The sequence below is a fragment of the Canis aureus genome, chromosome 21, assembly GCF_053574225.1.
Source record: "Canis aureus isolate CA01 chromosome 21, VMU_Caureus_v.1.0, whole genome shotgun sequence".
NCBI classification, from domain to species: Eukaryota; Metazoa; Chordata; class Mammalia; order Carnivora; family Canidae; genus Canis; species Canis aureus.
Window position 1 is genome coordinate 17881856 of NC_135631.1, and position 12285 is coordinate 17894140.

The window sequence follows — 12285 nt, forward strand, 5'->3', positions numbered from 1 at the left end:
AGTATTGCTTTCACAATACAAATGGCATAAGGTATGTCTCTCCTGTTTATGGTTTGTGAGGCTGCACAGACATTAGAGTGCAAGCATTGCATAAGGGGTGTGAATCACACATGCTGGGGGAACAGAGATCTAGGGGTATTATTATCTCATGAAAACCATGCAGACACAACCAGTCTCTGCTGAGAACAGATGCTTCTAGATGATGAGGTCAGTGAATTAACGTTTAGTTTTCCTTTATTCCTTTCTTTCTTTTTAAAAGATTTTATTTATTTATTCATGATAGACACACAGAAAGGCAGAGACATAGCCAGAGAAGCAGGCTCCCTGTGGGAAGCCTGATAAGGCACTTGATGCCGGGACCCATCATGACCCAAACTAAAGGCAGACACTCAACCACTGAGCCACCCAGGTGCCCCTAGTTTCCATTTCTTTACATTGTGTGGAACTGCCTCTAGCATCACCTCCACTATCCTGGTTCTGATGTTACTCAGTTTCACCAGGATCTTCAGGTCTTTATGTGTTTTTTCCAGTTTGAATCATCATCTACTATAGGTGAGGGAGTTGGAGTAGGAAGACACTCCTGGACAGTTCAGATTTTCTCTTTATCAGGAACCTTGGCAGGGACACTGTGGAGTTAACCAGGCCATTGTCAAATTTCCTAGGAGAGCTGAGACAACGGGGATGGGCTGTGTGAAAACCCTGTAGGCCAGGAGCACAGGGTTCTGAGTCCCCCAAATTTCAGACTGAGTAGAATCCACAGGGTTGGTATGAGGGTCCCAGAAGGTGCAGATGTAAGCTAGGTCAGAAGCCATGATGTGACGGGGGATAGGTTGGATGAAAGAATAAAGAATAGGAACAATTAAAATAACAGAATCAGAACACTTAAAGTGAGCCAATGACTGAGTTTCCTGTAGAAGGGCCATTTCAACGCGCAGTGAACAAGCACGCCAGCTTCCCTTCATGTTGACAGCTCCAGGGAGTATCACTCCTAAAATATCATGGCCAATATTTACTTAGAAAATATCTCATTATTTTAATTTGTATTTCTTTCATTATTCATGAGGCTCAGAATTGTCTCATTTGTTTGACTCATTGGTATTTCTTTTGTAAATTTTTTATGTGCTTTCTCAATTGATTTGTAAGAGTAATTTGCATATTGGGGAAATCAGTCCTTTGTTTGTCATTGGTGTTGCGATTATTTTCCCAAGTCTGTCTTTTGAGTATGTTTATGGTGCTTTTAGCTTCCAAAAATGTTAAAATTTGATGTAGTTGGATCTATCCATTTTTCCTTTGTAGCCTTGAGGTTTCCTGTTGTGATTAGAAAAGCCTCTTTAAGATAATCACATTATTCACCCATGTTTTTCCCTAGATTTGTTAAAATTTCATTTTATTTTTATGATTCTGTTCTTGGAATCATCTGGAATTTCTTTTGCCTACCTCACAGTGTAAGTTTATGTGTCTTTGGGAGATTTCAGAGTAATGCTGTCTCCCCACTGGAGTGTGAGCTTCAGGAAGGCAGGCACTGAACTTTCGCTGCTTGCCAATGTGATACCAGCTCCTGGCACAGTGCTTGGCACCTGGTGTTTTAGTAAACACTTCTTTAATTAGTGCATGGATGGAATTCTCAAAGATAAAGTGTTGAAGCTGAATCTATCAAGAGGGAAAACCTTCATTTTTGGATTTTATACTTTCAAGGGAACAAAAACAGAGTAGATTGTGTCCAGAAAATAAAAATCTAGTTGGCAAACAAGTTAGAAGCCAAGTTAGACCAGGAACTGGGGAGTAGTCCTGGGCTACTCTGGAGAAAACTCAGTGGAGAACTCTTCCTTTGTTTAGTGTTGAGGAGATGGGCTAGGGTCAGGGGTGGGTGCTTTGGCTACCAGAGTTTGAGGAGAGGCTTTGGAGTGACCAGTTCAGGGAAGAAGTGGGTTGTGATTGCAGGTGGTGAGCATCTTTTTACCTCGGGGTGCTCAACCATACACCTATGGGATTCTTGGAGATTGTTGTAGAAGATTCAGCTGTCAAGAGCTAAGCAACAGAGAGCTATGGACTGAAGAGAATTGGAGTGGGGACTTGTGAATGGCAGGGGCCCTGTCCTGTCAAAGGAGCAACCTCCTCTCAGCTCTAACCAAGCATTACTTGTGTTGCAACATTTTTTTTCAAGAAATTTGCAATTGGATGGTTTAAATGGGAAATTCCTTCATTTTTGAAATCCTTCATGTAGCAAACAAAGCCCATCTGTTGGCTTTCTCTTAAGGCCCACCAATTCGCCACTCCTGTCCTAGAGAAAAGGGGGATTATATACAGTTAGTAGCACAGCTTCTGCACTAGAAGGCCATTTCAAAACTTTTCTAACCTTGGTTGACTTCCTGAGCTATAAAAATGTGAAGGATTATTAATAGTACCACTATATCACTAGAATATGACTCAGCATTTGAGAAGAGCAGATAGGATGAAGGAAGGATTAGGATTTGATGGAAAGAAGGGGGTCTCTGGAATTAATCTGTTATGTACAACCTCTCATCATTTCATGGCAATAAATATTAATTGCTGGTAATAATAGAGGATGAGGAAGTTACATAAGCAAGTCTGAAAAGGACCGAAAGAGCCAGAATTATTGGAAGTGGCAAGGCAGTGGAGAAAGAGGAAGAGAGACAGACAGAGGCAGAGATAGAGAGAGAGACAGAAAGACAGAGAGCATGGAGGATGGAAAGCAGCTTGGGACAAAACTCCCATGTGCACAAAGGGAAAGTAAGATCTGAAGTCTCCATACTCAGCCCAGGGACCTGAACACCGAAGGTCTTCTGCAGGCTGTATCAATCACTAATAAGGTAGAGTGTTTTGGCTTTGTGATAAAAATCAATGCTATGGATTTTTTTGTTGTTGTTCTGTGATGACACTGAGAGAGTCTAAAAGGAGTGGGAATGGATACTACCTCCCAATCCAATACGATTACAATGCACCTTTTTTTTTTTTTTTTTTACAATGCACCTTTTTATCCATTATTGTGATACTCAGAAAATGCACATCCAGGGAGAACTGGCACCTGTGGCTGGTGAGAGGATTTCCTCACTGGAACTCCTAACCCTCCTTCCTGGAGCCTGTGAAAAAAGCATTCTGGCAGAGAAGGGAGACCTTCCACACACCCTCCGTGTGGTGTGAAGTCTGACTACATCCTGATGTGACCCTCGGCTACGTGAGGGACCGTCTCCTACCCTCCCAGCCCTGATGGGTCCAGCCACATGGCCCATGTAAACACTGGCCAGGGGGTTAAGGGCCTAGGAGCTGTCCTCAGTGAAGGAGTGACGGGACTCTTATAGGTAAATTCCCAGACCTCTTGTTCCTGGGGGAGGCCAGCTCTGAGGTGTGCTCCGTGCTACCTCCCAGAAGTCCCAGCAGGTCTGAGCCTCAGGGAACAATGTCAGGAAGCTGCTCATGGACATGGCCTGCTCTGGCTTCCTCCTTTTCCCTGTCTCTCCTCCCCACTTCTCTACCTATAGTTCCTAAATCACCTCCCACATAAACCACTGGCCTAAAAACCTCTGTCTCAGGGTCTGGTTTAGGGGAAACACAATCTACCACAGGCAGCGAGGAACATGTTGTCTGGGCGAATCCAATGGCATTATAATTCTGGTGTAAATTGTTGAATTCTGTCTGCTGCCAAACTCATCTGCTGAAATCCAAACTCCCAGGATCTCAGAGTGTGACTTTATTTGAAGACAGATCTTTACAGAAGAAATCAAGTTAAAATGAGGTCCTTAGAGGGAGCTATAGCCCAATATGGCTGATGTCCTTGTGAAAAGGGGAAATCTGGCCCCAAAGACACACATAAAGGAGGGAAGGTGATTGGAAGAGAGATAGAGAGAAGATGACTCTCCAGGAGCCTGGGGCAGAGACCTGGGACAGCCCTTTCCTCACAGCTCTCAGAAGGAACCAACCCACTGACGCCTTGTTTTTGGACTCCTAGCCTCCTGAGCTGTGAGGCAATAACCTCCTGTTGTTTAAGCCATTCAGTTTGGGGTACTTGGTTACAGAAGCCCTAGCAAACGGATGCACATTGACTTCTCTCGAGACCAGTTATTGGCCCAAGGGTCATCCTGAGCATTCTACATGCATCATCCCACGGAATCTCCACAGCAGCTCTTTGAGGTAAAGACTGATATTATTTCCCATTTATGGATGAGGAGGTGGCAGCCCAGGGATGTTAAGGAAGTTGCTCAAAGCCACACAGATAGCCAGTAGTGAGGCTAGAATTGAACATTGACAGTCTGTCTTCGGATCCACATTTTTACCTGTGATGAGGCTTACTTCCCACCACACTGAGTTCTTCTATTAGGTGAACTGTTACGTGCCTGTTTTAAATTGCTTAGATGATGGTGATTTTCAGGTCTTGTATTAGTCAGTGTTCCCCAAAGAAACACAAACAATAGAATCTCTATCCATCATGATTTATCTATCATATCTATCATCTCTATCATATCTATCTATCTATCTATCTATCATCTATCTATCTGCCTTTTTTTTTTTTTAAGGAATTGGCTCACATGATTGTGGGGGAGTGTGTCTGAGTCTCCAAAGCAGGCCTGCAGGCTGGAGACCCAGGGACGAACTGATGGGTCCTCAGTCTGAAGGAAGTCTGGGGGCAGAGCTTCTTCTCTTTTGCGAAAACTATTTTTTCTCTTCAGGCCTTCAACTGATTAGACAAGGTCCTCCCCCCGTTATGGAGGGTCATCTGCTGTACTCAATGTCTACTGATTTAAATGTTAATCACACTTAAAAAAAAATACCTTCACAGCAATATTTAGGCTGGTGTTTGAGTAAGCTGCTGGCACCATAGCCGAGCCAGTTAACAATTAAAACTGACCATTATAGGTCCCTTGAAGACGGTGTGACACAGCAACCACTCTAAAGTAGGTGTTCACTCTCAGGGTCATGCAAGTGCAGGGTCAGTGCCTGAACATGAGAATGAGCCTTCCTTAAATTTTGTGCTCTGGGCACCTCACTGGCCTCACCTGGGCCCTGGCCCTGCTGTCCATGAAGGAGTCAAGATTGTGTCTTAAAGCTGGGCCTTTTTTTTTTTTGTTTTTTTTTGTTTTTTTTTAACAATAGTGTGGTTGGGGAGTCAGACAGACCAGGGTTTGAACCTTGCCTTCATCATTCCAAGCCTGTTTCCTCAGCTGTGGAATGGGGATAATAACAACACTTGCTTTGCAGGGATACAGTGAGAACACCGTATTGACTCAGACATAAGGAGGGAAAAGAACAGCGTTTGTTATGGCAAGATCTTTTTTTTATTATAACAGAGGAATTATTTTTTTAAGCATTTGTTATAATTTGAGGACATGAAACAGACAAGTTTTACCTTTATTTTTGCATCATTGGATGCCTAGTCTTGAGGAGTAAGCCCTAGAAATTCTTCCCTATGTCACCTCTCCCCTTTCCTGCTGTCAGCTATGCCCGACATTCGTCTTTGCTACAGGATCAATTTTAGTTCCAACCCAGACTCCTTAGTTTCTCTTCTCTCTGCCCAGAATTTAGAAACTATTTTTCTTATAACTCTCCAACCATACTGACTGTAAAAACAGTTTCTCAAGGTGCTTATAATTATTTTACATTTCTCAGCTATTTATGTGTAGTTAAGCACCCCAGAACAAACAGAAGGGAGAACTACTGGGTCTCTTAACTACATATAAGTAGCAGAGAAATGTAAAATAATTATAAGCCTTGAGAAGCTATTTTTATGATCAGTATGGTTGGAGGACAGCTGTACTATCTCCAAATATTTGTCCCGTTTGCTATGTCTTGGTGCCTGGAATTCTCACAGAACCACTTAGTCCTTTGAGCAAAGCCACAAGGACCTTGGCTGACATTCATTTGTTTTCAAGAGAGAATAAAACTCTGAGCCAGTGATGTCTTTACAGGCAAGAGTAATACCTTTACATAGTCCCTAAGGGGAACAGAAAGCCTTTATTGACCCAAACAAGGACAGGGAGGTTTCAATAAAAGGTGGTGGTGACAGCTGGGGAACATCATTACATGGATCTCAAGATATTTCCAGAAGGGAAGACCAGCGATTGTGGAGGCAGGGTGGGGCGGTGCAGTGGGCAACTGCTGGATACTTTGGGAGAGTCACATCTGGGTCTTCAGATTCAGGATGTGGGGAAATGGCAAAAAGGCACAGGGGTCTATCTGCTGGGTCCCAAAGCAACCACACTCTCATACCTTCTGGGGCCTTGTCCAAGCTGGTCTGGGTTTGGGAATGTCATTACTTTGGCTTTCTATTCAGTGCACTCCCCTTATCAATCATGTCTAGCCCAGCTGTCACTTGCTCTAGGGAAGCTTTCCCAGCACTTTCTCTCTCAGCCTGTTATCCACCCCTGCCGCTTCCTTTCTTCCAACTCGGGAAATTCCATTCAGTCTTCCCAGTGCATGGGCTCCTTGCCCTTCCCTCCTTGAACCACCGCAGTCTCCACCAAGGCTCAGCAGGACCTCTTCCTTCTTTCTCTGTTCCCAGTGGGTCTCCATTCATTCCACCATTTTGGCCCATAGTATTTTTCAAAACGTGCCTGTCTTCTTGGCTGGACTGATCCTCTTTTAACACAATCTCTGCATGTAGTAAGTACTTGATTAACATATTTATTAATTGAATGGAGTTAACTTTGCTTTTTCCACACTTCTGTAGGAACTTCCACCAGCCTCTGTGCCCTTGTGACATCCTGGTCTCTTTCCTGATGGTGGTATTTGATCAGTAGTTCAAGACTCTTACGATTCAATTGATTAACCCTTTAAAAAAAAAAGATTTATTACTAGGTGTTATACACAACTGTTGAATTATTGAACACTACATCTGAAATGAATGATGTACTATGTGTTGGTTAATTGAATTTAAATTTTAAAAAGATTTATTTATTTATTTAAGAGAGACAGCATGTGTACGTGCATGTATAATGTGGGGGGAGAGGCAGAGGGAGAGAGAATCTCCATTAGGTTCCCCGCTGAGTGTGGAGCCTGATTCCGGGCTTGATCTCGTAACCCTGAGATCATGACCTGAGTAGAAATCAACTGACTGAGCCACTCAGCCCCTGAATTAAACATTTGTTACAGTTCTACTGGGTGTCAGAAGTGGTCAGTTAGGAGTAAAGGCAGAAGCCTTTGACATTCATTTAGTGATGGTTTCTTGAGGGAGAGGCTTTTGTTCTCAGTATATGATATGTTATCAATATATAACACTCATCTGTAATCTCCAGTGGTTCTTCCTTTTAGAAAGGTTTCTTGAACCAAGACTTTGTTAACTTGATAATAGGTTATTATGTGATGTGTATTGTATGTGTATAATATGATGTGTATAACATGATGTGTATTATATGTTATACACAAACACATGTGTATACAGGCATAATTGTGCAATCAAGAACATAAATGAAGGTGAGGATGATGTTTATTCAAGGGAAAAAAGGTTTTTTAAGAGGTCCCTCTATTTACGCTTCTTAATTTCAAGCCTTGCTAAGGGTAAGTCCCTCCAAATCCTCGGGATTATTCAAATTTTACTATATTATGATTTCAATTTTTCCATGCAGGTAGGGTCTGCCTATGGTTATCGACTGCTGCAATGCACTGAATTTTTTCCACTCCTTCCCCATTTGTATGTTAAAGCCCTAAATCCCAGTGTGGTAGTATTTGAAGTAAGAAAGTAATTAAGATTAACTGAAATCATAAGGATGGGGCCCTAATCTGATAGGCTCAGTGTCCTTGTAACAAGAGACCCCAGAGAGCTTGCTGTCTGTACCATGTGAGGACACAGCAAGAAGGTGGCCATCTGCAAATCAGGAAGAGAGCACTCATCAGAATCTGACCACACAGACGCTCTGATCTTGGGCTTCCAGCTTCTAGAAAAGTGAGAAAATGAATCCATCCAGTCTGTGGTATTTTGTTATGGCAGCCTCAGCAGACTGATCTAGACACAGAGCTTGAGGCAAAGAAAACTTCTGAGTATTCACAAAAATGGTTAACATTTGGCTTCTGTAAATAGAACCGGAATTCTTTACTGGAAAAACAGAACGAGTGATCTTAAATTTCATTTTGATGCCAGTGGCACCGCTGCATAAAGAGGAATTCCCTTCAGGGCGTGCTCAGGTTTGGCAAAGTGAAGTTCTGGAGGAAATATACAGGGATGTCTGTTCATTTAGACTGACTGTTTCAAAACAACATTGCCCCTACTGCCAAGGGAAAAAAAATGATATTGGCATTATAGACGGCTGCAAATTAATAGCCTCATCAAGAAGATAGTTTAAGAAAAGCCTTTGATTAGTTTTTAGCCTGATGAGTGCATTAGCCTGTTTTCTTTATAAGGAATTGTGATTATTGAAAAAGATTCCAATTTATTCTTTTTTAAAAAAGATTTTATTTATTTATTCATGAAACACACAGAGAGAGATGCAGAGACAAAGGCAGAGGGGGAAGCAGGCTCCCTGCAGTGAGCCTGATGTGGGACTTGATCCCAGAACCCTGGAGTAAAGACCTGAGCCGAAAGCAGACGCTCAACCACTGAGCCACCCAGGTGCTCCTCCACTTTATTCTTAAAATAACCATTTACCATCATCCTATTCTGTATTCACTATTTTGGAAACTTCACAGAATAGTCATGATCATGGCCTTGAGTCCTGCACAGAGGGGAGGAGATGGAGACCCATGAGGTAGGGTCTGGAGATCCGTTGTGATCAGCTGTGACATTGGGCAGAGCAGTCTTAACATTCAATCGTTAAAACATTCTTCAGAATGACTTTGTTAGCAATTAGCTCAAGTATAAAGCTGTAATTTAGTCTTTTCTTTGATTCAAATTGGTCTTCTTGGTGAGTGACATCTTGTGATACTAACAAAAAATATGTCTAGTGTCTCTGCTATATTAAAGGTATGTTACTATTAGCCATGTGGCTTAAATATGTACTTTAGTTTAAATAGTAAATAAAGAGCTTAACAAATGTAATAATGTCGTGATAGCAAATATTTTGGAGACAGGGAAAATTCTGAGATTTCCACTGTGTCAATCCATAGTCCCTCTGTCTGCCTCTCTCTTTGTATGTCTGTCTTTCTGTCTTTCCCTTATTCTGTATGTATCTATCTATATTTTTTTTTGTATATTTTTTTTAATTGGAGTTCGATTTGCCAACATATAGCATAACACCCAGGGCTCATCCTGTCAAGTGCCCCCTCAGTGCCCGTCCCGCAGTCACGCCATCCCCTGCCCACCTCCCCTTCCACTACCCCTTGTTCATTTCCCAGAGTTAGGAGTCATGTTCTGTCACCTTCTCTGATATTTCCCACTCATTGCCTCCCCTTTCCCCTTTATTCCTTTTCACTATTTTTTATATTCCCCATATAAGTGAAACCATACTTGATGAAGTTCCAATTGTTCATTTTTGCTTTTGTTTCCCTTGCCTTCATGGATGTATCTTGCTAGAAGTTGCTGTGGCCAAATTCAAAAAGGGTGTTGCCTGTGTTCTCCTCTAGGATTTTGATGGAATCTTGTCTCACATTTAGATCTTTCATCCATTTTGAGTTTATCTTTGTGTCTGGTGTAAGAGAATGGTCTAGTTTCATTCTTCTGCATGTGGATGTCCAATTTTCCCAGCGCCATTTATTGAAGAGACTGTCCTTTTTCCAGTGGATAGTCTTTCCTGCTTTGTCGAATATTAGTTGACCATAAAGTTCAGGGTCCACTTCTGGGTTCTCTATTCTGTTCCATTGATCTATGTGTCTGTTTTTGTGCCAGTACCACACTGTCTTGATGATCACAGCTTTGTAGTATAACCTGAAATCTGGCATTGTGATGACCCCGGCTATGGTATTCTTTTTCAATATTCTGCTGGCTCTTCAGCATCTTTTGTGATTCCACACAAATCTTAAGATGATTTGTTCCAGCTCTCTGAAGAAAGTACATGGTATTTTGATAGAGATTGCATTGAATGTGTAAATTGCCCTGGGTAGCACTGGCATTTTCACAATATTAATTCTTCCAATCCATGAGCATGGAATATTTTTCCATCTCTTTGTGTCTTCCTCAATTTCTTTCAGAAGTGTTCTGTAGTTTTTAGGGTATAGACCCTTTACCTCTTTGGTTAGGTGTATCCTAGGTATCTTATGCTTTTGGGTGCAATTGTAAATGGGATTGACTCCTTAATTTCTCTTTCTTCAGTCTCATTGTCAGGGTATAGAAATGCCAGATTTCTGGGCATTGATTTTGTATCCTGCCACACTGCCAAATTGCTGTATGAGTTCTAGCAATCTTGGGGTGGAGTCTTTTGGGTTTTCTAGGTACAGTATCATGTCATCTGCAAAGAGGGAGAGTTTGACTTCTTCTTTGCCAATTTGAATGCCTTTTATTTCTTTTTGTTGTCTGATTGCTGAGGCTAGGACTTCTAGTATTATGTTGAGTAGCAGTGGTGAGAGTGGACATCCCTGTCATGTTCCTGATCTTAGGGGAAAGGCACTCAATATTTCCCCATTGAGAATGATATTTGCTGTGGGCTTTTCATAGATGGCTTTTAAGATGCTGAGGAATGTTCCGTCTATCCCTACAAATCAAAGAGTTTTGATCAGGAGTGGATGCTGTATTTTGTCAAATGCTTTCTCTGAATCTATTGAGAGGATCATATGGTTCTTGTTTTTTCTCTTGTTGATATGATCAATCACATTGATTGTTTTATGAGTGTTGAACTAACCTTGCATCCCAGGGATAAATCCCACTTGATCATGGTGAATAATCTTCTTAATGTATTGTTGGATCCTACTGGCTAGTATCTTGTTGAGAATTTTTGCATCCATGTTCATCAGGGATATTGGTTTATAATTCTCCTTTTTGGTGCGGTCTTTGTCTGGTTTTGGAATTAAGGTGATGCTGGCCTCATAAAATGAGTTTGGAAGTATTCCATCCCTTTCTATCTTTTGGAACAGCTTTAGTAGAATAGGTATGGTTTCTTCAATAAATGTTTGATGGAATTCCCCAGGGTAGCCATCTGGCCCTGGACTTTTGTGTCTTGGGAGGTTTTTGATGACTGCTTCAATTTCCTCCCTGGTTATTGGCCTGTTCAGGTTTTCTATTTCCTCTTGTTTCAGTTTTGGTAATTTGTGGTTTTTCGGAAATGCATCCATTTCTTCTAAATTGCCTAATTTATTGGTGTATAACTGCTCATAATACGTTTTTAAGATCGTTTGTATTCCCTTGGTATTGGTTGTGATCTCTCCTCTTTCATTCATGATTCTATTAATTTGAGTCCTTTGTCTTTTCTTTTTTATAAGGCTGGCTAATGTTTTATCTATATTATTAATTCTTTCAAAGAACCAACTCCTGTTTTTTTTTTTTTTAATCTGTTCTACAGTTCTTTTCGTCTCTATTTCATTGAGTTCTGCTCAAATCTTTATTAACTCTCTTCTGCTGGGTGTAAGTTTTATTTGCTGTTCTTTATCCAGTTCCTTAAGGTTCGAGGTTAGCTTGTGTATTTGAGTTTTTTCCAATTTTTTGAGGGATGCTTATATTGCGATGTATTTCCCTCTTAGGACTGCTTTTGCTGTATCCCAAAGATTTTGAATGATTGTATCTTCATTTTCATTAATTTCCATGAATCTTTTTAATTCTTCTCTAATTTTCTGGTTGACCCATTCATCTTTTAGCAGGATGCTCTTTAACCTCCACGTGTTTCAATTTCTTCCAAATTTCTTGTGATTGAGTTCAAGTTTCAAAGCATTGTGGTCTGAAAATATGCAGGGGACAATCCCAATGTTTTGGTATCAGTTGAGACCTGATTTGTGACCCAGTATGTGGTCTATTCTGGAGAAAGTTCCATGTGCACTTGAGAAGAATATGTATTCAGTTGCGTTCGGATGCAAAGTTCTGTAAATATCTGTGAAATCTATCTGATCCAGTGTATCATTTAAAGCTCTTGTTTCTTTGGTGATGTTGTGCCTGGAATATCTGTCATTTCCAGAAAGTGCTGTGTTGAAGTTCTCCTACTATTAGTGTATTATCTAAGTATGTCTTTACTTTGGTTATTAATTGATTGATATACTTAGCAGCTCCCACATTAGGGGCATAAATATTCATGATTGTTAGGTCCTCTTGTTGGATAGATCCTTTAAGTGTGATATAGTGTCCCTCTTCATTTCTTACAACAGTCTTTGGGATAAATTTTAATTTATCTGGTATGAGGATTGCTACCTCAGCTTTCTTTTGAGGACCATTGGAATGGTATATGGTTCTCCAACCTTTCATTTTCAGGCTGGAAGTGTCCT

General features: G+C 41.1%; 1 protein-coding gene across 5 annotated transcripts in view; it reads left to right on the top strand.

The window, feature by feature from the left end:
* LOC144292678 (olfactory receptor 9Q2-like) overlaps positions 1-12285 on the top strand; it is a 96814-nt gene that overhangs the window by 14597 nt on the left and 69932 nt on the right. Inside the window, exons 1-3 of one of the 5 annotated variants that reach the window (XR_013360032.1) lie at positions 3038-4149; positions 6515-6615; positions 8428-8557. The exons of 1 other annotated variant lie outside the window; for it this stretch is intronic. The gene's annotated coding sequence lies outside the window, so the exon portion shown is untranslated. Of the gene's footprint in view, positions 1-3037; positions 4150-4561; positions 6616-8427; positions 8558-12285 lie in introns of those variants that run through there. 3 more of the 5 variants (XM_077863366.1, XR_013360030.1, XR_013360031.1) reach the window with 3 other exon arrangements.